The following is a 24,277-nucleotide window of genomic DNA, read 5'->3' on the forward strand; positions in this document are numbered from 1 at the left end:
TGGGTGTGTGTTGTTGTCTATCGTTTCCTGGGATAATGTAACACCTTTAATTGCTTAAGACAAAGAAGTAAGTAGGTGGCTACAAAAGAACTTTTTGAACATATTTCAAAAGGAGCAGTGTAAACTGAAATGTTTAATAATTTTGAATTTATATTTAAAATAAGTTTTTGCCACGGAAGGTCACTTATTTCAGGAGACGCACACAGGCTCAAACTACTAAGAAGTGTAAATAAGGTCGAAACATTTGATCACAACTACAAAGTTAGGTTAGGTTGAATGGGTTGCCCATCACAGGTGAGTTCACTCGAAGAGCAGTTAGACCCATTTTTATACCCTAGAAACAAGGAGAAGAGAAGGAAGATGCAAGACCTCGGACCTTATCCAGAGGCTATACACAAAAACAAAAACGAAACAGGAAGAATGAAGAACTTGAGCAGGGGTGTGAAACGCCTATCCCTCACACAAGCACGTATATACCTTCGCCGGATCTTATGGCATACTCTTTCGGCGGCGTCCCGTACCGTTCAGGAATCTCAGGAGATCTCCCAGATGGCAGAGGAACCGACTTCCTAGAAAAGAGAACCTGCGACCCTGCAGACCCGAACATGAACCGAGCTCGATTGTCTCCTCCTCACCCTCATCAAGACATAGTCATGGTCTCCTACTCATCATCATCCGGAAATCATTGTGCGGTATTCCCATGCGCGTCACCATGCGGTTTATGGCACAGTCTCCGGTCATGACCCCTGTCAATATGCTCTGCGACCTCTTATCGAACGCCTGTAGTTTAGGTTAGTTTAGGTTGAAAAGAGGCCTTGCCACTATGGACATACACCAAAGCCAGTAACCGGCTTGTTGTGCGCTCTAAAAGTAACCTCGAAAGAGGAAATCTATGTCAGGAACTCCGTGCTGCTTACAAAATCCCAAATTGTTTTCCATACCAAGCCCCTTAGTTTGTTCAAGTCTGGTATTGTGTCCCCACCTAAGTGTCGAAGCCACGAAAGCAGGGCAATTCCCCTCATGCTCTACCCATGCTGTCACTTGCCGCATCGATTTTGCATAAGTAAGCTCGTAATCCTATGTGTCCCGTTATGATACCGAAGACTATACTGACCTCCTTTTTACTTCCTTTCAGTAGCCTCGTCTTCTCACGATCCGGATTTTTGACGTCCTACCGACCGTTTCCGCACCGATTTTGCTTAAATAACCTCGTAGTCCTATGTGTCCCGTAATGTTACCGAAGGCTATACTGACTTCCTTCTTACTTTCTTTCTGTAGCCTCGTCTTCTCACGATCCGGATCTCCCCTTACGATTTTCGACGTCCTACCAACCGTTTCGCTGTGCCACAGCCTTAACTCGAACTACGTCGACCCGAAAGGCTTCGGTTAGGTTAACTAGGTTAAAAAGGTTAACTAATTTTATTGTCGGCAGTCTTGGCCTTCACTGCCAATTCGTCTGATTTTTCATTTCCCCTTACTCCGCTATGGCCCGGCACCCAAACGATGCGGATTATGCCGTCCTCTGAGAAGGCGATAATCTTCTTCTTAAACTCCAAGACTTCTCGTGACCCTACCGTCCTAATTGTTATTGACCTTATGGCCAGTTTCTGTCCGTAAATATGTTCACACACCACGTCCTCGCGTTAGCACCACACTACCTCACGTATTCCGTGATCACCGGATCTTCGCCTGCAGGACCATATTATGGTTAAGCAGTCTTAAACAGATGTCAGTCCCCGGATTCTCAATTAAGACCCCCAGGCCCACTCTATCCGCTAGCTTTAATCTATCCATGTAAAATGATATTCCAAATGGTAATACTAGAAGCCACCGTAGCGCAGAGGTTAGCATGTCCGCCTATGTCGCTGAACGCTTGAGTTCGAATCCTGGCGAGACCATCAGAAAAAATTTTCAGCGGTGGCGTTCCCCTCCTAATGCTGGCAATATTTGTGAGGTAATCTGCCATGTAAAACTTCTTCCCAAAGAGGTGTCGCACTGCGGCACGCCGTTCGGACTCGGCTATAAAAAGGAGGCCCCTTATCATTGAGCTTAAACTGAATCGGACTGCACTCATTGATAGTGGAGAAGTTTGTCCCTGTTTCTTAGTGGAATGTTCATGGGCAAAATTTTGCAATTTGCAATACTAGGTTTCCATCAATCCAAGACTGCGCCGCTGGCAGCAGTACCTCGCACTCGATCTCAAGTGTCGTCTCTGGTATCCAATCGGAAACCTCTTCCATTCCTTCCAGGTTTCCTATCGTAATCTCGATTATACCGCGATGGTATGACCTGGTCCTTTCCTCTTTAAATTCTCCTATTGCCTTAAGTTTTAAAGCCGCAATGGCTGCCTCGCACTAAATCTGTATGTCTATGGTTCGGATATCTAGAATAGTCTCCAGTGCCCTAGTGGGCGTGGTCCTAATCGCTCCGCCTATGCCAAGGCAACATGTTCTCTGAACCTGTTGAACGTGTTCGTCATCAATTCTCCTATCGCCTTAAGTTTCGTAGCCACAATGGCTGCCTCACACTTAATCTGTATGTCTATGGTTCGGATATCTAGAATAGTCTCCAGTGCCCTATTGGGCGTGGTCCTCATCGCTCCGCTTATGCCAAGACAACATGTTCTTTGAACCTGTTTTATTATCCTTACACTGCACTTTTTCTCCGCCAGTAGCTCCTTCGTCCTCTTCCGATCTATGACAGACCAGAGCGCCGGCAACCATCCGCTGAGTCTCATCTCTCCACTGACCCCGCTCTGGCCATCTCATCTACTATGTTCAGTGGTTCGACTAATGGCACGTAGGCAAGATCGACGCTGCGAGCCAGCGAACCTCTCCCGACGCATTCGTCCGCCCCTCCATTTCCCGGAGACCCTTCATGTTCGCGAACCCATATCAGCTTTACAATTCGCCACGCACCTCGACCTCTCCATCCTCAAACTCAAGGCCTTGAGTGTTTCCATACTGTACAGAAAAATCTTGATTTTACCAGAATTTTTCGTACGACTACTGCAATGGTAGTGACCTCTGCCGTCGTGCTGTGTTTTATTTTTCCTGCCTTGGGGCCTCCATGCCCTTGGTATGTAGGACCATGCCAGGCTCGCCCGGAAAATGTGTTCTAGTCAGGGCGGGGTGACTCCAAGGGACCCCTGCAGCAGTGCCGGCATAATACCGCCAGGTCCAGCCCATTTAAATGGCCAGGAAGTACGGACTGCCCACACTATCTTCTCCCCGTCAACAATGGTCCTGATGAGGTAAACCCCTAAGACCGCATATGCTGGCATTATGATGTCTTGATCGACGAACTCTTCCTGGCCGCCCGGAAAATGCATCGCCATCTGAAGCTCCAACGTCTCCTGATCGCTCTCGGTGTAAGTTCCAGCATCGCTCCTCAGGGGATTAGGCGTGCTAGGATCCTTCGAGAGCACTTTGCGCAAATCTTCTTCGCCTTTCTCGTCTCCTTTTTGAACCTGCCAAAGGCCTCCCCCCTGAGTATCTTCAGTTCCGGTGACAACCATGACGAGCTGGTTTTACACGGCGGTATTCGTTCGGGACAAAATAGCTTCGTTCAAGCATCCCGCGACAAGAGCCACATTTAAAACGGGTGTATCTCACCATCTAATGCAGGTTGAGATACAGTGCATTCCAATTCTCCACAGAATTTAGCCCAGGAACTCCTCTCCTCTTGGCCTCCTGCTCTCCCCTCTGAGTATATTCAGTTCCGGTGACCACCACTGTTAGCCGGTTTTACGCGGCGGCACTCCTTTGGGACATGCTTTCACCCTCCTCGTCTCCTTTTTGAACCTGCCAAAGGCCTTACGGTATTCGCCCAGCCTTCTGCCGTATTCTCTCTCTTGGCCTTATTTAAATGCCTCCTGCTCTTCCCCTGAGTATCTTCACAGGCGGTGACTACCATTACTGGCCGGTTTTAAGCGGCGGTACTCGTTCAGGACATGCCTTCAAAAAGGCCTCGTTCAGGCATCCCATGACAAGACCCACAGTTAAAAGGGGTGTAACTCACCCTCTAATGTGGGATGAAATACACGCTGTCAAAGTTGATCACTTTCTACCTCTTTAACCTCCTGGAGGCCATAACTTTTAAACTACGGAAACGACATCCATGGATATTTTTAAAGAAGGGAAAAGTTCAGTTGGAGGCAGGTTTTCTCCATTGTGAATAAAGTGTAGAAAACTAAGTAAAAAGCTATAAGTCGATTGATCCGACATAGGGACGAGAGAAAGAAAGAAAAGAAGAGTAAGAAGGAAACTTTTGTCCGATACGCCCATATTTACATACTATATATGTGTATCGCCGGGGGAACTCTGATCCACACCACAACTAATATCGCCGTATTGTTCAGGAGTACACCCTCTCTGATTGAATGGATTAGAGTGAGAGTTGCATCTCGCATCATAAATATGTCCTATTTAATATAGATGTGATAGGGAAACATAAAACCGAAACTTTTTCGAACAATTAAAGCTAGATGGGAGGAGTTTGGCGCGTTGCCTATTGGACAGAAGGTGGTAGAACGAAGATCTTAGGACAAGATCTTATGAAGGGCAGACAGGCTTTTAGCGCAGCTAGTGTGAGTAGAAGTGGGAGAGACCACCGTGTCGCAGAGGTTACCATTTTCGCCTATGACGCCGAACTCCTGGGCTCAAATCCTGGCGTGAACATCAGACAAAATATTCAGCAGTGTTTATCCCCTTACTTATGCTGGTTACATTTGTGAGGTATCCTGCCAGCAAACTTGTGGACAGATATGCTGTAAGGCTGGGAGTAAATCTCCCCACGGTAACGGTGACAGGTGTATATCGACTTCTCTCGGGAATCTTCTATATGATTGAGTTGCGATGCTAGGAAAATGATGTAATAGCTGAATTGATATGAAAGTGCGTTGACGGATTATCTTAAAGTAGAGATGATGGAATTCGTTGCAAAACATGCGGCTAAAGGAGTGAGAAGGTTCAGGAATCACAATGGGCCGTACCTGGACATCAGGGGATATCAAGATGTTGTTTCGGTATCATCCTAGCGCTATGTCATGAGCCTGAGTGCAGAGCAAAAATGCCATAAAAATCCACTCTTCGGTCAAAATTGAACCACAGATAACCGAAATGGCAAGAAAATTTCTTCGCCATTACAGCGTATCTTCCTATAAACTATCCACCATGTAGGGTATTAAATAAAGCCAACTAACAAAACCCATTTCATTTTCTTTATCCGTTTGCCGTTTTATGATTGTTTTCGTTTTCCATGAACTGATTATCACTTTAGAATGAGGCCGACCAACTTACTCAGACTCGATTGCATTACTTGGAAAAACATTTTGTAATAATATACACCTACAAACTAGTTCTTATCTAATCAGAAACTAATGATCTTTTGATTAAATACCTTAAGCAATAGTGCATGTAAAAAAAAACAAAAAATTACTGTAGTTAGCGGCTAAAAGACCAGCAATGTAATATTGGGTTGCCCAAAAAGTAATTGCGGATTTTTCATATAGTCGGCGTTGACAAATTTTTTCACAGCTTGTTCCTCTATAATTGCATTCTTTCTTCTGTCAGTTATTACTTTTAGCTTGCTTTAGAAAAAAAGTGTAAAAAAGTATATTTGATTAGAGTTCATTCTAAGTTTTATTAAAAATGCATTTACTTTCTTTTAAAAAATCCGCAATTACTTTTTTGGTAAGCCAATAGAAAGATAAGAAATCACACACGATTATTACAAAATTTCCGGCACATGATGACTGCGAGCACCACGCCGTGCGGTACTTTGAGCTACGATCTGCGTGGTATTCAACGTCATCACGAGTGGAATGTTTCGTATACGAAGTAGCAGCACATGCAGTGGTACACAATCAACGGTATCGAGTGGATAGATTCAGTGAAAGGCGCGGCGGCACCGGCTCTAGCTTAAATACTGAGAAGGGATGATAATTTTGATACATTGGTTCTTTTTTAAAACTTTTTAAACATCGAGTGCAGTGGTAACTCCCGCAAGGCAATTGGTACTTTTTTGAGAAAAAAGCGTTTAACAATATCAGGCCTGTTCAAATTGAAGCTTCTAAGTAGATCGTAGGGACTAATTGGGAGATCGGTTAATACGGTTTAGAGAGTTTTTAGAAGTCATGAAGAAACACTCCGTGCGAAATTTCAGACACATCAGATAACAATTGCGGCATCCCGGGGCTCAAGATGTCAAATCGGGAGATGGGTTTATATGGGAGCTATATCCAAATCGTAACCGATATAGCCCATTTGCAATCCCCAACGACCTACAGCAATAAGAAGTTTATGTGCAAAGGTTCAAGCGAATAACTTCATTCGTTCGAGCACTTTCGTGATTTCGACAGACGGATGGACGATCATGGCTAGATCGACTTAAAATATCGGGACGATCAAGAAATTATATGCTAAGTAATCTCAGATCAAGGGATCTCAGATCTATATTTCAAGGTTTTGTAAGCGGAATAACAGGATTAGTTATTAATAGACAAGTAAAAGCGTGCTAAGTTCGGCCAGGCCGAATCTTGAGAACCTACAACCATGGATTCTGCTAAAAATTTATACAAAATAAACTAAGTTGAAGGGCATAATTTTATTCTACATACCAAACTTCTGTCAAACCAGCAAAAATTAAAGCTTCTAGGAACCGACCAAGATGATCGAGAGACCGGTTTACATGGGAGCTGTATAAGGACTGATTTGGACCATATTTGGCAGTTATTGGAAGTCATAACAAAACACCGCATGCAAAATTTCAGCCAAATCGGACAAAAATTGCGGCTTCCAGGGGCTCAAGAAGACAAATCTAGAGATCGGTTTATATGGGAGCTATATCAGGTTATAGACCGATTTGAACTGTGCTTGGCACAGTGGTTGGAAGTCGTAACGGAACACTACATGCAAAATTTCAGTAAATTCGGACAAATATTGCGGCTTGTAAGGACTCCAAAGGGAAATCGGTTTAAAGGGGAGATATATAAGGTTTAAGACCGATTTGAGCCGTACTGAAAACAGTTGTTGGAAGTCATAACAGAACATTGTGTGCAAAATTTCGGCCAAATTGGACGAAATTTGTAGCTTTCAGGGGCTCAACAAGTCAAATCGGGAGATCGGTTTATATGGGAGCTACAGACCGTACTTGGCACAGTTGTTGCAAGTCATAACGGAACACTACATGCAAAATTTCAGCCAAATCGAAAAAAATTTCAGCTTCCAGGGGCTTAAGAAGTCAAGTCGGGAGATCGGTTTCTATGGAATCTATATCAGGTTCTTGACCGATTTAAACCGTGTTTGCTACAATTGTTGGAAGTCACAACAGAACACTATGTGCAAAATTATAGCCAAATCGGACAAAAATGGCGACTTCCAGGCGCTCAAGAAAACAAATCGTGAGATCGGTTTATATGGGAGGTATATTCAAATCTGAACCGATATGCCCCATTTGCAATCTCCAACGACTTACATCAATAAAAAGTATTTGTGCAAAACTTCAAGCGGCTAGCTTTACGCGTTCGACAAATTTTTGCCATTTAACATTGCAATAAGGAGCAGGAGCAAACTTTTCATCTATCAACGAGTGCAGTCCGATTGCAGTTCCGATTTTTATAGCCGACACCTCTTTGGAGAGAAGTTTTACATGGCATAGTACCTCACAAATGTTGCCAGCATTAGGACTGATTTGGACCATATTTGGCAGTTATTGGAAGTCATAACAAAACACCGCATGCAAAATTTCAGCCAAATCGGACAAAAATTGCGGCTTCCAGGGGCTCAAGAAGACAAATCTAGAGATCGGTTTATATGGGAGCTATATCAAGTTATAGACCGATTTGAACTGTGCTTGGCACAGTGGTTGGAAGTCGTAACGGAACACTACATGCAAAATTTCAGTAAATTCGGACAAATATTGCGGCTTGTAAGGACTCAAAAAGTCAAATCGGGAGATCGGTTTATATGGGAGCTATATCAGGTTATAGACCAATTTGAACTGTGCTTGACACAGTTGTTGCAAGTTATAACGGAACACTACATGCAAAATTTCAGCCAAATCGAAAAAAATTTCAGCTTCCAGGGGCTTAAGAAGTCAGGTTTTAGACCGATTTGAGCCATACTGAAAACAGTTGTTGGAAGTCATAACAGAACATTGTGCGCAAGATTTCAGCCAAATCGGACAAAAATTGCGGCTTGTAAGGCCCCAAGAAGTCAAATCGGGAGATCGGTTTATATGGGAGCTATATCAGGTTATAGACCAATTTGAACTGTGCTTGACACAGTTGTTGCAAGTTATAACGGAACACTACATGCAAAATTTCAGCCAAATCGAAAAAAATTTCAGCTTCCAGGGGCTTAAGAAGTCAAGTCGGGAGATCGGTTTCTATGGAATCTATATCAGGTTCTTGACCGATTTAAACCGTGTTTGCTACAATTGTTGGAAGTCACAACAGAACACTATGTGCAAAATTATAGCCAAATCGGACAAAAATGGCGACTTCCAGGCGCTCAAGAAAACAAATCGGGAGATCGGTTTATATGGGAGGTATATTCAAATCTGAACCGATATGCCCCATTTGCAATCTCCAACGACTTACATCAATAAAAAGTATTTGTGCAAAACTTCAAGCGGCTAGCTTTACGCGTTCGACAAATTTTTGCCATTTAACATTGCAATAAGGAGCAGGAGCAAACTTTTCATCTATCAACGAGTGCAGTCCGATTGCAGTTCCGATTTTTATAGCCGACACCTCTTTGGAGAGAAGTTTTACATGGCATAGTACCTCACAAATGTTGCCAGCATTAGAAGGGGAAAACCACCGCTGAAAAATTTTTTCTGATCGTCTCGCCAGGATTCGAACCCAGGCGTCCAGCATCATAGGCGGACATGCTAACCTCTGCGTTAAGGTGGCCTCCGCGTTCGACAGCTATCATGATTTCGACAGACGGATGGACGGACATGGCTAGATCGAATAAGAATGTCGAGACCTACCAGAATATATATACTATATATATAGGGTCTTAGACGAGTATTTCGAGGTGGTACAAACAGAATGACTAGGTTTGTATACCCCCATCCTATGGTGGTGGATATAAAAAGTTTATTAGAGATCGCTTGTGAAGAGGACATATTGTACTGTATTGTATGCATATTGCATATTGCTTTTTAAGTTAAATTTGTATAAGATATGCCAATTTAAACGGATGCTATATGTACATCAGAGTAGGTAATTTTATATTTAAAAATTGGAAAAACCCTCGACTTCTCAAATTCCAAAGCCCAGATCAGCCTAGAGGCGCTAGGGCCACCTGTTGCCTTGAAATTTTGCACATGATCAGCTTTAACCATCCCAAATTTCAAAGAGTTATCTCTATCCTATTCTCAAATGGCATATTTTTTACTAGTTTTTTCTTCGATTTCCTCCCACTGTGCGTCGTATCGATATGTAAAGCACCCTGTTAATTGAGATGGTAGCATAGTGGTATTATCGCCGAGGTCGTGGGTTCAAATCCCATCAGAGGCTTTGTTAACACAATGACCAAAAATTAATCTGTTTAAAAGACTGCCTCTCTTATCTAATCACTATCTTTCGATCTCCCTTTAGGCTTAAAAATCCGAAACCAGAAGCTCTTTATAAACGATCTATATGCAGCTACTTGATATACATACATATTGTCCTCACAATTGTCCTCAAGCTTTTTTTCATCCTTGTTCATTAAATGACAATAATCTCTAGATTTTCCTAAAATACTCTACCAAAACTATTTGAAGTACTCTAAAATATGCATCATAATTGGATTGCCTCATCTGTATGGCACCAGTCTCCTAATGAGAAGATTAAACACCATTAGTCGAAACACGCAATTGGGCGAAGGGGTTTTTCAAGAACAAGAAAAAGAAACATAAACGTTTCCAATACAACCAAAATGTTTCCATAAAAAATTTCCCTCTTCTACGAAAGGTCAACTACCTGATTGGGTTACCACACAGACTGCATCTGTAGCATGAGGCACAAAGCCCTTTTCGTTTGCGTTGGTATTGAGAGAATGCAACAAATCTTAACACCCTTCCTTTTATTGTATTGATGAGTAGGGCAAGAAGACAACAACTACCTGCTGATGGCTGTTGAGATGATGCTGCTGCTTTTGTTGATAATCGCTTCTCTATTTGACATCTGAAAAAGATACAAAAAACAATACAGATACACTGAGAAAAATCAATTTAGTAAATCCTCGTTAAGACCGAACCACCGTGGGCTCTTTTGTGAAGATCTTTGGACGATATCTTGTTATAAGGCTTAGGCTATACTATGTAGCTGGCAAGAAGTGTTCCCGATTAACAAACATGTGTGAAAGTTATCTAAATTTCGGGGGAAATCCTATGGGGTGATCCGGATCGTGAGAGGACGAGGCTATTACTGAATGAAAGTAAGAAGGAGGTCAGTATAGCTTTTGGTGTCATAGGACACATAGGACTACGAGCTCACTTATGCAAAATCGGTGCGGCAAGTGATGGCAAGTGTAGGGCATGTGGGGAAGTACACCGGTACTTAGGTGGGGACACGATACCAGACATGAAACAATTTAGGGGAGGGATATGGAAAACAATTAAGGATTTTGTAACTAGCACGGAATTCCTAACTTAAAATTTTCTTTTTTAAATTTACTTTTTAGTTTTTAATGCGCACAGCAAACCGATAACTGGCTTAGGTGTATGTCTATAGTGGCATGGGGCAGATTAATATCTGCACCCTCTTTTCAACCTAACCTTTCATATGACCACCTTTTGCCTTGCTTTTGCTCTGTTGTTGTTGTTGTAGCAGTTTGTTGTGCTCTATCTTTCGTCTGCTTGATTCTGTTGAGTTTCCAAATCCTGGAACTCTGCTGTTCCGAAGGTGCTTCGACTTCTTATCTCTAACTTCCACAAATGACTGGCGACCACACAGATAATTCGCGACCCAGCGCTTCAGGCCTGCCTGGAGGGACGTATTGGCGATTTCCTCAAATAGTTTGGCAGTGCATTGTGATGGCTGCCAATCGGCTCGGAGACCATGGATACGACGAATGGCTCTCCTCCTAGCCCTAACACTCTCGGGATGCACCATAAATTGACGGTTGAACAACCTGGCGCATCACTTCGGTTCAGTCACGGTTCCGTCGCCAAAAGTGACTGAGGTCCTGTCACGAGAGTGACTCTGAGAGTTCGCATGCTGCACCATATATGTGGTATACACATTAAGCATGAAGCAGCCACTGCGGCTATGAGACTCAAGGCTATGAGAGAATGGATAGAGGATAGGATCAGATCATAGCATCGCGGTGAAATTGAGGCGTCGATACGAAACCTGGATGGTATGGAAGAATGTGAGGCACAGCTGCCAGCGACACAGTCTTGAATGGACGGAGATCATGCATTGCCATCTGCAAGTTCATGCTACACAGATGGATGGATGGACAGAGTGGCCCTGGGGGTCTACATTGAAAACCCAGGGACTGTGATATGTTTTTGACTGCTTGACTATAATACGGTCCTGCTGACGGAAAACCGGACTAGTTAATGATTCGAATTGTTGTTCGGTGGATTACTGGGTGGATCTGGCTTCTCATTGCCTGGGTGGGGGGCAATCACATGTCCTTGCAAGTATCACGATATTGAAATCTGCTGATGCTAAATACAATTTTTTAGCCTCAATCCATTATCAAAAGTTACTCATGTAGGCTAAATTGTCTGAATACAGGAACAAATATGTTCTCCCTTCCTATCTTGACATTAAAGTCTCCTACCAAGAATGTAATGTCATGAGCGAGGCGTTAACTATCGGTGTTATAGAACCGCCTTACCTTATGCATCGTACTTCAAGGAAATTTTGTAGTAAATTTTTATTGAGCAATGGTAGAAAGACGTAAAATCGTGCTAAGTTCGGCCGGACCGAATCTTGGGTACCCACCACAATGGACTCCCCCAGAAATGTACCCTTATTAACTGTGTTTGTATATGAATAACTTTGGTGACAAGAAGTCATATCGATATATCGGTGCTTAGGGGGGCCTATATCACCATATTGATAGATTTGGATAAAATTGACACAGATGTTGTAAGTCCTCAAATAGGTTTTAAGGCCATATTTCAGCGAAATCAGGTAAACATTTAAGCTTCTAAGGGAGGAAGGAGTCAAATCCGGGTATCTGTTTGAACGGGGGCTATATCCAAAAACCGATATGGCCCATTCGCAATCCCCAATGACTTACTTAAATAAGAAGTATCTGCACACAATTTCAAGCGGTTAGCTTTACGCTTTCGACCGCTATCGTAATAGACGGACGGAAATGGCTAGATAGACTCAGAATGTTGAGACGTTCCAGAATATATATACTTTATGGGGTCGCAGATTAATATTTCGAGGTGTAACAAACGGAATGACTTGATTAGTATACCCCCATCTTATGGCGGTGGGTATAAAAATACATTGGAATGTTTGAAAGCCTCAATATGAAACAAGTAAAGCGTGCTGAGTTCGGCCGGGCCGAATCTTTGGAACCCATCACCATGGATTCTGCTAAAATATGGGATTTATATCTGGTTATAGACCGATTCAGAACGTACTAGGCACAGTCATTGTATGTCATAACAGAACACTATGTGTAAAATTTCACCCAAATCGGGTGAAAATTGCGGTCAAATCGGGAGATCGGTTTATATGGGAGCTACTAGGCACAGTTATTGTAAGTCATAACAGAACAGAACACTAAATTTCAGCCAAATCGGATGAAAATTGCGGCTTCCAGGAGCTCAAGAAGTCAAATCGGGAGATAGGTTTATATGGAAGCTATATCAGGTTATAGACCGATTTTACCGTACTTGGCACAGTTGCTGGATGTCATAGGAGAACTAAATTTGTGGCTTCCAGGGGCTCAAGAAGCCAAATCGGGAGATCGGTTTATACGGGAGCTATATCAGGTTCTTGAACGATTTAGACGGTACTTGGCTCTGTTATTGGAAGTCATAACAAAACATTACATGCAAAATTTTAGCCTACCCAGACAAAAATTGCGGCTTGTAAGGACTCAATAAGTTAAATCGGGAGATGTGTTTATATAGGAGCTATATCAGATTCTAGACCGATTTAGACGGTACTTGGCTCGGTTTTTGGAAGACATAACAGAACATTACATGCAAAAGTTTAGCCTAATCGGACAAAAATTGCGGCTTGTAAGGGCTCAAGAAGTCAAATCGGGAGTCTACAAAGTTTTTATAGATTCGATTTTTTAAGTGTACTTGTACATCTAGTTCACTCTTTTTCACCCTCCCTTTTCAAAACGGAGAGATGACCTTAGCACAATTTTCCTCATTTTCTTTTGAAAATCGACTCAAGAAAACATGTTTTTCCATTGACTTTTCACGCTGTGATTTTGCCGGCATCAAAACGTTAAACAAGTTCGACAAAACAGAGAGATAGTGAAACACGTACATGAGTATGTGTACACACACATATATAGGTTGGTACACCATATAAACATATTTCAATATTCAATAATAAAACATTCATTCGTGTCGTTTCAATTTAAATTTATTTTCTATTTCTATGTACAGCGGTCAAAAAAAGTATTCATCATTAGCAAAATTGATAATAAATTCACTTATTTTGGGTAATTGAAGAAAATTTAAAGTAAACAAATAATGCAGTTTTATGCAATAGTTTATTTTTCGTAATATGTTTTAAAATAAATTCAAAAAATAAATTTAATTAGCGCAAAAAATACAATTTTATATAATAACACCAAAAACAGAACAAAAAAAGTATTCATCATTGATGTGCTATCATCAAAGTCAAATTCAAATATTATTTGGGAATCCCCCTTTTCTGTTTTATTTAGTAAAGGAGGCTTTGCCCTTGACAGCAAATATTTAATTTCATTGAAAATATAGTTTTTGTCAAAATGGGTCGTAAGCAAAACGAGGTTTCTGATGAGGTAAAAGTTTTGATAATAAAACACCACAGGAATGGTTTAACTCAAAAAACTATCAGTGAAATATTAAATAGACCACGATCTACTATACAATCCATCATCAGAAAGTGGACAGAAACGAAAACTGTTGACAATAAACCAAGATCTGGTCGACCAAAAGCACTTTCAGTTGGAGATGTGCGTTGGCTAGTGCGGCAAGTTCAGAAAACTCCGAAGACAAATGCGACCATTCTTCGTAAAAACACTATGGAATATTTAGGGAAGGAAGTTACTACACAAACAATTCGAAATACACTCAAAAGGCATAGTTACAGAGGAAGAACTGCACGTAAGAAGCCCTTTATAAATAAAATAAACCGAGTGAAAAGGCTAAACTTCGCCAAAATTTATGTAAAACAGCCCGAATCATTTTGGAAAACAGTCATTTTTGCAGACGAGAGCAAGTTTAATCTTTTTGGGTGCGATGGAAAGGTCATAGTGTACAGAAAACCAAATACAGAGCTTGAAGAACGAAACACAGTTGCTACTGTAAAACATGGTGGAGGTGGTTTAATGGTTTGGGGGTGTATGGCGGCTTCAGGAGCGGGAAATCTTGAAATTATTAATGGAGTAATGGATCATAAGTATTACATTGACATTTTAAAGAGGAATTTAAAAGATAGTGCTGTAAAACTTGGGCTTGGTAATAACTTTCAATATTATCAAGATAATGACCCCAAACATTCTGCTTTAAATACCAAGATGTGGATGCTGTATAATTGCCCCAAAGTCATTAAAACTCCTCCTCAAAGTCCCGACTTGAACCCAATTGAACATCTTTGGGAACATCTCGAACGCAAATTGAGAACGCGCAATTTTTCGAGCAAGAGTCAAATGCAACAGGTGATAATGGAGGAATGGACTAATATAGACCAAAATATAACCGCTAAATTAGTCCAATCGATGTCAAACCGTTTAAAAGAAGTTATAAGACGCGGTGGTCGAATAACAAAGTATTAATTTTTTTAAATTATGTTATTTATTTTTTTGTTTTTTTGCAATGATGAATACTTTTTTTGTTTAATTTTTTGTGTTCAGCTGTAAAATGGCCCTTTTTGTTCCAATAAATACTATTTTTTTCTTTAAAAACAATGAAATTGTGTACATATATATCACACAAGCACTACTGCATCATTAGTTTAATATGTTTTTATTCCAATTGTCTTTTGTAGACTTATTAAAAAAAAAACATTGAATGATGAATACTTTTTTTGACCGCTGTACATATGTATTTAGCTTTTATTGCAGTTTAAATTGAGGCATGAAACATGTGCTGCTTTGTTTTGTTCTTCTCATTGTTAAACGAAATTAATTTGCAAAGTTCCGTTTAGCATTTTGCGTTTTCTCGTCGACTTTTTTCCAGTGATGTCAAGAAATATTGAGATTTGTATGCCATTTCTAATCAGTTTCATTTTTTATACGTGGTATTGTAGTTTTGTTGTTGTTGTTTTTTTTAGTATTTATTATACACAAAACATTGAAAATGTGATTTAATGTCTAAAAAAAATTATTTATTTTTTTTTGCTTTTTTCAAATGAATAATCAACGGATGCTGCTTATTTGTTTTTTTTTTTGTACTTGATAAAATTTGTAAACACAAAGTTTTTAGCATGTATTATCAAAAATTTTCTGGGAATTTTTATACCCACCACCATAGGATGGGGGTATACTGATCTCATTCCATTTGTAAAATCTCGAAATATTGATGTTCCACCCCATTAGGTATATACAAAATTTCTTGATCGTATTGACATTGAAAGATATCCGCTTGAAATTTTCACTGCGACTTCTTATTGATGTAGGTCTTTGGTCATATAAACCTATCCCTAGTTTTGACTTCTTAAGCCCCTAGAGGCCTCAATTTTTTTTTCTGATTGGGCTGAAATGGGCCTAATGACTTCTGTTCGGACTTTCAGCAATAGTGTCGAGTATGAAGCGAATCGGTTCATAAACTGATATAGCCCCATATAAACCGATCCCCGGGTTTTACTTCTCCTCAATTTTCATCCGATTTGGCCTAATGACTTCTGTTCGGACTTCCAACATTCATGTCGAGTATAAAGCGAAACGGTCTATAAGCTGATATAGCCGCCATATAAACCGATCCCCGGTTTCGAATTATTGAGCCCCTAAGCCTCAATTTTCATCTGATTGGGCTGAAATTGGGAGTAATGACTTCTGTTCGGACTTCCAACATTAATGTCGAGTATAAAGCGAAACGGTCTATAAGCTGATATAGCCGCCATATAAACCGATCCCCGGTTTCGAATTATTGAGCCCCTAAGCCTCAATTTTCATCTGATTGGGCTGAAATTGGGAGTAATGACTTCTGTTCGGACTTCAAACATCATTGTCGAGTATGGAGCGAATCGGTTCAAAAACTGATATAGCCCCCATATAAACCGATCCCCGGATTTGACTTCTTGAGCCCCTAGAGGCCTCCATTTTCATCTGATTGGGCTGAAATTTGGAGTAATGACGTCTGTTCGGACTTCAAACATCATTGTCGAGTATGAAGCGTATCGGTCTATAAGCTGATATAGCCCCCATATAAACCGACCTCCGGTTTTGATTTATTGAGCCCCTAAGCCTCAATTTTCATCTGATTGGGCTGAAATTTGGCCTAATGACGTCTGTTCGGACTTCCAACAATCGTATCGAGTATGGAGCGAATCGGTCCAAAAACTGATATAGCCCCCATATAAACCGATCCCCGGATTGGACTTCTTGAGCCCCTAGTCGCCTCCATTTTCATCTAATTGGGTTGAAATTTGAAGTAATGACGTCTGTTCGGACTTCCAACAATCGTATCGAGTATGGAGCGAATCGGTCTATAAACTGATATAGGCCCCATATAAACCGATCCCCGGATTTGACTTCTTGAGCCCCTAGATGCCTCCATTTTCATCTGATTGGGCTGAAATTGGGAGTAATGACTTCTGTTCGGACTTCCAACATTCGTGTCGAGTATGAAGCAAATCGGTCTATAAACTGATATAGCCCCTATATAAACCTATCCCCGGATTTGACTTCTTGAGCCCCAAGAGGCCGCAAGTTTCATCTGATTGGACTGAAATTTGGCGTAATGACTTCTGTTCGGACTTCCAACATTCGTGTCGAGTATGAAGCAAATCGGTCTATAAACTGATATAGCCCTTTTTAAACCTATCCCCGGATTTGACTTCTTGAGCCCCAAGAATCCTCAATTTTCATCTGATTGGGATGAAATTTGGCGTAATGACTTCTGTTCAAACTTTAAGCAATCGTGTCGCGTATGAAGCAAATCGGTCTATAAACTGATATAGCCCCCATATAAACCTATCCCCGGATTTGACTTCTTGAGCCCCAAGAGGGCTCAATTTTTATCTGATTGGGCTGAAATGGGCCTAATGACTTCTGTTCGGACTTTCAGCAATTGTGTCGAGTATGAAGCAAATCGGTCTATAAACTGATATAGCCCCCATATAAACCGATCCCTGGATTTGACTTCTTGAGCCTCTAGAGGCCGCAAGTTTCATCTGATTGCACTGAAATTTGGACTAATGACTTCTGTTCGGACTTCCAACATTCGTATCGAGTATGAAGCGAATCGATCTATAAACTGATACTGCTTCCATATAAACCTATCCCCGGATTTAACTTGTGAGGTACTATGCCATGTTAAAACTTCCCCCAAATAGGTGTCGCACTGCGCCACGCCGTTCGAACTCGGCTATAAAAAGGAGGCCCCTTATCATTGAGATTAAAATTTGAATCGGACAACACTCAGTGATAGGTGAGAAGTTTGAACCAGTTCCTTAGTGGAATGTTCATGGGCAAATTTGCATATGCAAATACGTGTTGTGCTGACCAGCATTGGCCTCTATATAAATATAAGAACAGTACCTTTAATACACTCAAATAAAAAAATATAACAACAAGTAAAAGCGTGCTAAGTTCAGCCGGGCCGAATCTTATATACCCTCCACTATGGATCGCATTTGTCGAGTTCTTTTCCCGGTATCTCCTTTTAGACCAACAAAGGATAAAAGAAAATAATTGCTATGTTATTGGAGCTATATCAAGTTATGTTCCGATTCGGAGCATATTCGAATTGAATGTTGGAGACCATAATAGAAGTTATAGTGTAAAATTTCAGTCAATTCGAATAAGAATTGCATCCTTCAGGGGATTAAGAAGTAAAATAGGGAGATCGGTTTGGTTCGGTTTCTCAAGCTGTATCAGACCATATTTCACACGATTCAGACCATATTTGACACGTATGTTGAAGGTCATGGGAGAAGCCGTTGCACAAAATTTCAGCCAAATCGGATAATAATTGTGCCCTCCAGTGTCTTAAGAAGTCAAGATTCAAGATCGGTTTATATGGCAGCTATATCAGGTTATGTACCGATTTACGCCATACTTGGCAAAGTTGTTGGAAGTCATAACGAAACAGGTTATGCAAAATTTCATCAAAATCTGATGGGAATTGCGTCCTCCAGAGACTCAAGAAGTCAAAACCCCAGATCGGTTTATATGAGAGCTTTATGAGGTTATAAACCGATTACAACCATACTTGGCACAGTTGTTGGAAATCATAACAAAACACTTCATGCAAAATTTCAGTCAAATCGGATAAGAATTGCGCCCTCTAGAGGCTCAAGAAGTCAAGATCCCAGATCGGTTTATATGACAGCTACGTCAGGTTATGTACCGATCACAACCAAACATAGCACAGTTATTGGAAATCATAACAAAACATTTCATACAAAATTTCAGCCAAATTGAACAAAAATTGCGACTTCCAGGAGTCAAAGAAGTCAAATCTGGAAATCGGTTTATAAGGGAGCTATATCAGGTTAGGTCAACAATTGTGCTAAGTACATTACATGCAAAATGTCAGCCAAATCGGAAAAAATTGCGGCTTGCAAGCGCTCAAGACCATCGCGGTATAATCGAGGCGACGATAGGAAACCTGGAAGGAAGGGAAGAGGTTTCCGATCGGATACCTGAGATGAACCTTGAAGTCGAGTGCGAGGCACTGCTGCCAGCGGCACAGTCTTGGATAGACGGAACCCTAGTATTGCCATCTGGAAGATCATGTTACACGGATGGATCTAAGCTAGAGGACAGAGTGGGTCTGGGGGTTTACATTGAGAACCCAGGCACTGAGATCTGTTTTAGACTGCCTGACCACAATACGGTCCTGCGGGCGGAGATCCGGGCGATCACGGAATGCGGGAAGTGGTGTGGGACGTCGATTGTGAACATCTTTACCGACAGTAAAATTTCCATAAGGGCAATAACAACCAGGACGGTAAGGTCACCAGCAGTCTTGCAGTGTAAGAAGGAGATTAACGCCTTCTCTGAGGATGGAAAAGTCCGCATCGTTTGGGTGCTGGGCCATAATGGAGCAAGGGGAAATGAAAGGGCAGACGATTTGGCGGTGAAGGCCAGAGGACTGCCGTCAATAAACTTGGTTAACCCGAAGCCTTTCGGGTCGACACAGTCCGAGTTAAGGGAGTGGGCATACAACATTGTGGAACAGCGAAACGGTCGGTAGGACGGCGAAAATCCTATGGTGGGATCCAGATCGTGGGAAGAAGAGGCTATTACTGAAAGGAAGCAAGAAGAAGGTCAGTATAGATATTGGTATCATAACGGGACACATAGGACTACGAGCTCACTTGTGTAAAATCGGTGCGGCAAGTGATAGCATGTGTAGGGCATGCGGGGAAGATGATGAGACGTTGGAGCATTTCCTTTGTCATTGCCCGGCTTTCGCGTCCAACAGATACCGGTACTTAGGTGGAGACATAATACCAGATATGAATCAACTTAGGGGAGTGGTATTGAAAACAATTAAGGATTTTGTAAGTAGCACGGAATTCCTAACTTAAAATTTTCTTTTTAGAGGTCTTTCTTTTTAGTTCTTAGAGCGCACAACAAGCCTATTACTGGCTTAGGTGTATGTCCATAGTGGCATGAGGCGGATTAATATCTGCACCCTCTTTTCAACCTAACCTAAACTAAGAGCTCAAGAAGTCAAATCGGGAGATCGGTTGATATAGCAGCTATATCAAAACATGCGCCGATATGGCCCATTTACAATCCCAACCGACCTACACTAATAAGAAATATTTGTTCAAAATTTCAAGCGGCTAGCTTTACTCCTTCGAAAGTTTGCGTGCTTTCGACAGACAGACGGAAAGACGGACGGACATGGCTAGATCGACTTAAAACGTCATGGCGATCAAGACTATATATATTTTATGAGGTCTTAGACGCATATTTCGAGGTGTTACAAACAGAATGATGAAATTAGTATGCCCCCATCCTATGGTGGGGAGTATAAAAATCATATGAGTAATGAACACTGGACTCTGTAGAGGACATCAATGGTGAAAGGGTTAATGAACTGTAGTAGAACTGAAATAAAGCTTGCAATACCCACCTTACCAAAATGTCTTTACTCTCCGTTTTCCTCATGAAATATCAAGTTGGTTGTTTTAATTTTTAAATTTTGGGAGATTTTTTTTATTGCTTTTTTCACAAAATCGTTTTTTTACATTTTTTTGTAGGATTGGTTTTCTATGGGAGTTTTCTTTTTGGCTTCTGTTTTGATATAATAGTAGTAGTATATGCTGTATTAGCTCTTGTTTCACAAATGTGATTGGTTGTATAGAAGTGTTTATATAACATATTACATAGTACATATTGTATATGCATGGATGATTGAATATTGTTGTTGTTGTTGTTGCGGTATATGCATTGCTATTCAATAGTAATGCAAACAATGCAAAAAGGATAATAAATAATAGAAGACATTGGTTGGTTATACATTCAAAAGTTATGTTCCATCATCATTCAATCACAATTGCCTTTCTCATACACATTTAGATTTTAGTTGGAAGTTAGTAATAGTATAAAATACTATAAGACATACATACATATATGTTGCTTGTATGTGTGTGGTTGTGTTGTGATAAAGGATATTTGGGGTTTTATTAAATTTCCATTTAGTTTCTCTAAGAAACTAATGTCTAAGTGGCTATTTTTTTTCTCTTGGGTTTTTTTTTGTTTGTTTGTTTATTATAATAGAAAAATTTTACTAACTAATAAGTAAAATAAATAATAATTCACATATAAGAGTTTCTCATAGTATGCAGTGTGTTTGTTTGTTTTTGTTAATAGTAGTAAAACAATAATTGTAATAGTTACAATAATAATAAGAAAAAGAAAACAAAAAATCAATTTGAAAACAATCATTTCATTCCATCCAGTACAGTTGTGGTATACAAGTTTTTGCTTTAATAAAAACTAGAAATAATAAAAAAGTACTTATTAAGAAATTCATCAACCTTGTTAAAAGAATTTAAGAAGATATTGCAATAGGTATGTAGTTACAAAGTTGTATATGTGTTTCCTTTTTATACACTTTATTTGTTTTTTTCTTTCTTTTGTTGTATCTCTATGAGCAATTATAACTTTTTATAAAAGTGTTTTTTTTTTATTGGTTTAGTTGTTTTTTATTTTTTACTTTTTTTAAATTTCTTTTTGTAAAAAAAATGAGCACAATCATTTAAAATTACTATCGTTTTTTCTGTTATTACATTTAATCGTTCGTTTAGTTTTTTTTTTAGTTTTTTTTAAGATTATTTAAAAAAAAAATCAACAATAAAAATTATCAATTCCTGCAGGCAGCAGCAACAGGAATTTGTTATTTAAACCAAATTAAATGGCTTTTTCTCTTCAGTTTTTTCATTAAATTAATACTTCTCTCAATTTCTTTAAGAAATGTTTTGCGTTTTTTTTTGCCTTTTTTTATTGATTTTTGTTGTTTTTCTTTTAATTTTTCAATCTCAAAAAGTTTTCGTTTTGTTTTTTTTTCGTCCTTCATCATGATGACTACCTCAAGTATGCAGTAGTTGAACTACTTAGATTATTAGCTGCTATTTTTCATTTTGTTTCAAAATTATATATCATTTCTCCTTTCTCATATAAATCTTTGTAGGTACAAATACACATATTTATAAAAAAAATAAAATATGTATCATTCCTTAAGGCTAAAATATATTTTTTGCTTGTTTCAAATTCTGCTTTTTTTGTCGTTTCAATTTTTCTTTAAAAAATAAAACCTCCTTCAACCTCTTAAAGCAGGCTATGTTACCTTCTATAATTATCGTTTTGTTTCTTTAAATAAAAAAAACAGAAGCTAATTTTGTAAAATCACTTCAAAAAAATAACTTATTTTCAGTAATCTTTCAATTTTAACTATCACAAAAAGAAATCGACGAAAAGATTGGCCTTGCATGCTCTATGAAAGAAACCAAACCAAGCATTTCCGTTTCCCTGTTCTCTTCATTAGTTTATATGTGGCATTTCGTTTTGTTTTTACTTTGATGTCTCTTGTATTGCATACTTTTAGGAGTCTACCTTTAAATGCCATAAATACATTCGTAATTTTTTTTTCTCTTTTCTTTTGGTTGTCGTGGATATGGAAGAGATTTATATTTGTATATTCTCTTATTATGCTTAAAGTCGTGCTTATATAGTGTTGTTTGGAAGCCATAGACAATTTATTCTCTCTTAAGTTATCTTAAATGAAGTATAAACAATTTTAGAAGCCTTTAAAACTTAGCAAATAAGCATTAAAAAGAATTAAAAAAGAATTATAAAAACGTAAAATGAAAATAAAAAATAAAAATAAAAAAAAGAAGTTAATAAAAAAACAAAGATGAAAAAAGAAAATAAAAAAATGAAAACAAAAATTAAAAAGAAAAAAATATATAAAAATAAAAAAAATATAAAAAAAAAAAATAAAAAAAAATAAAAAAATAAAAAAAAATATAAAAAAATATAAAAAAATATATATACTACATAAAAATATAAAAAAAAAATAAAAATGACAAAAATAAAATAAAAATTAAAAAAAAAATAGAAATGAAAAAGAAAAATAATAAACATTACAACAAAAAAAAAATCAATTTTATTCGAATTTTAAAGAATTTCGAGACATAATTTTATAAGTAGCTCCAATATGGGTTACAACCAGTATTTGTAGCTTTTTATTCTTTTGGTAGGCTTTTCCAACATTTAAATACAAGATTAATTACTGAAAAAAAATCGACGGGATAACTCAAAATTAATTCACTTCTCGTCGTTTCTGTGTATTCGTTTAGAATGCAGAATAAAAATATAGATGTCGACTGCCCAAATTCAAACAAATTAACCCATTAACACCAAATGGGCAGAGAAATACCTTAAAACAGAGCTGTCTTAGAAAAATGTTATCTCGACATCTCCCCGGCTTTTAACCAGCAAAAATATTTTTTTATTGAAAAAAATTAGTTTTTTTATTGAAACAATAGGTCTTTATCGAAAAAAATTTTATTTTTTTTGTAAAAAATAATTTTTTTTAAGAAAAAAAATATTTTTTAATAACAAAAAAATAAAAAAAAACATTTTTTAAATAAAAAAAAAAAAAAACATTTTTTAAATAAAAAAAAAAAAAACATTTTATAGATAAAAAATTTTTAATAAAAAATATTTTTAATAAAAAATATTTTTTTAAAAAATTTTTAATAAAAAATATTTTTTTTTAAATATTTTTAATAAAAAACATTTTTTAAAATTTTTAAACAAATATTTTTTTAAAGTTATTAATTAATCTTTCAAAAGGGGGAGATAAGGGATTTTTCATAGTAAAACTATTTTTTAAAAATATTTTTTAATAGAAATATTTTTTAATAAAAATATTTATTAATAAAACTATTTTTTAACAAAAATATGTTTTAACCCTTTTTAGACAGATGTTGCGTTTTCGCATCAGTAGCTTGTCTATTATTCCGAATCTGCAGAATAATAAAGAAATAAGTTGCCTGTGATATTTTTCTAATTTATAGTAAAATAAACCAAGGAAAATATTTTTCGAAAAATTTTCACTTTTTACAGCCTTTACATTTTGAAGGAAAAAAAAGAAATATGTCATAATATTAATTTTAGTGCATCCCGCAGTCCACAAGAAAATAGGACTGATGATAAAGCATTGGCAGCTGCGAAATCGAGATCTCCGTAGCCTGCCCTCTTTAAAAAGGTTTATGTATATTTTGCTTTCTTTTTTAAATAGTAGCAAATTCGAAACCAATTGGATTCTGATGGACAAAGAAATCGAACGAGATAAATGAAACAACCAAAATAAAAAGTAGCACAAAAATAGTTTAAAGGCTCTATTATTCCCATATTTCGAAACATCGTCGATGATCTTCATCAGGGAAATATCA

This window comes from Stomoxys calcitrans, chromosome 5, assembly GCF_963082655.1.
Source record: "Stomoxys calcitrans chromosome 5, idStoCalc2.1, whole genome shotgun sequence".
In the NCBI taxonomy this organism is placed as follows: Eukaryota; Metazoa; Arthropoda; class Insecta; order Diptera; family Muscidae; genus Stomoxys; species Stomoxys calcitrans.